The sequence below is a fragment of the Lactuca virosa genome, chromosome 8, assembly GCF_052849685.1.
Source record: "Lactuca virosa cultivar CGN04683 chromosome 8, Lactuca_virosa_CGN04683_v6, whole genome shotgun sequence".
Classification (NCBI taxonomy): domain Eukaryota; kingdom Viridiplantae; phylum Streptophyta; class Magnoliopsida; order Asterales; family Asteraceae; genus Lactuca; species Lactuca virosa.
The window spans coordinates 241,994,429-241,996,438 of record NC_136433.1 but is presented as its reverse complement, the minus strand read 5'-3'; the positions used below and the strand labels follow the sequence as shown (position 1 = coordinate 241,996,438).

General features: G+C 31.1%; 1 long non-coding RNA gene across 1 annotated transcript; it reads left to right on the top strand.

Annotated features, from left to right (window-relative positions):
• Positions 1-846: 846 nt before the first annotated feature.
• On the top strand, positions 847-1,747 carry LOC145133105 (uncharacterized). Its single transcript, XR_013718403.1, has 2 exons — positions 847-1,064; positions 1,418-1,747. It is a non-coding gene; the product is annotated as an uncharacterized LOC145133105 (long non-coding RNA).
• Positions 1,748-2,010: the final 263 nt, after the last annotated feature.

Genomic DNA, 2,010 nt, shown 5'->3' with positions numbered 1-2,010 from the left:
GAAGAAGAAGGAAGCGTGCGGAGGAGCCTGAACCTCCGATTAACTGTAAATATTGAGTTATTACGGCTAAGATTGACTGAAGGGGGAGTTTAAATGGCTGAGATGAATTTGATAGTTTTAGACTCACCGTCATCCATATCCAATTTTGGTATCTATTTTATGCAATTACTATTTTTTGTAGTTGATAAGGTCAAATATTTATTTTTTGAGTAAATTATACGAATAGTCTCTATGGTTTGAGGTAATTTGCATGCTGGGTCTCTAGCTTATTTTTTTTAACTTAGAAGGTCTCTACTGATTGTTTTTGTTGCGCGCTTGGTCCCTATTTTACCTAAAAATATTATTTTGCCCTTGATTTTTTAATTTATTTAAATAAGGTGGGGTGGGTAAGGTAAGGTAAGGTGAGGTGGAAGTGGGATTGCAGACGTGTTTATTTAAATAAATTAAAAAATCAAAGGCAAAATAGTGTTTTTAGGTAAGACAATGACCAAACGCGCAACAAAAACAAACAGTAGAGACCTTCCGAGTTAAACAAATAAGTTAGAGACCAAACGTGCAAATTACCCCAAATCATAATGACCATTCGTGTAATTTACTCTTATTTTTTTATTTGTCAATCTTTTTTAAAAAGATCAATAAAAATATAGTAGTTTAAAATATAAATTATAAATTTTCTAAGTTGGTATTATTATTATTATTATTATTATTACTTTTTTTTTTAAATTCTTAATTAAATTAAAGGAGTAAGAATATTAATAAAATTTAAAACCAACAATATGTGAGATCAAGAAATTTTACTCATGTTTCGCACAACAATTTTCTTCATCCCCGTCTATTTAGGTCCGACCAATCCGACCCTATCCAACATCCCCTTATCTCTTTCTTGATAAATCAAAAAGATGACGACTAAAATTGATTCCGTCGTCACCCTCACCCTCCTAAACCGACAACACATCTCTCATTTTTTTCTTCTCCATCTTCATCGACTCCATTTTGGTCTTACACTTCATAAATCGAAAAAGGCTTGGGGATTGTTGAATCGATCTTGCATCAGGTGTATTTAGGTTTGTTTTCATCTTGCATCTGGTGTATCAGATTATACATCTTGAATCGATTTGCATCAGTTTTTGCATTCGATCTTGCATATGGTGCATTGCATCATAGAACTTTTTTTACAACTAATTTACATTTGCATTCGATCTTGCATATGGTGCATTGCATCATAGAGCTTTTTTTACAACTAATTTACGCTAGATTTTTTGCTTCATAAGGTTTTTTTTTTTTTTTTTCAACCGGTTTAGATTTTGTTTTTGGGTTCTGACGTATTGTATCATAGTTATTTAATTTTTTTTTTATTTTTTTTTTTATTTTTTTTACATCTGAGGATTTTCTTTGAAGTAGATAATTTTCTTCACAGATTATTTTGCAACTGATTTGAATGCTTCAGAGGTTTCTGAAATGGATTTGAGAAAACACGGCTGTCTTTTAGATTTCATAAGGTTTTTATATTGATCGGTGAAGGGAGTAGAGTTTCCGATGATATGTGGGTTTTAGGGCAAGAATGAGGAAAGTTTATGTAGGTTTGTATGTAAGGGAGGGGATGGGAGGGAAGAGAGGGGGAAGAAGGAGTGTGTGCAGGTGGTGTCTAGTTAAGTCGTTATAGTTTTGGAGGTCGAAGAAGATGATACTCAAGGTGAAGGTGGAAGGTTTGAGTGATACCCATCTTGTTTAATAAACATTTTTTTTATTTTCTCGGTCTCAAAATTATAATCAATTTTTTCTTTTTGGTTTATCTTAAAATACTAGTCTATTTTTAAAATTAAATAACATTTTTATCAAAATATTCCCTCATTATTACTTAACCAACTAAGTATTGAATGGAACATTAAATTGAAAGTAAAGACAAAACATTTTGTTGTATAAAGTTAATGGTAATTAATGTTTCTTTAATCTGTATGTTTTTTGTCTATGGACAATAATTTTGAGACGGAGAAAGTAATAGGTAAATAA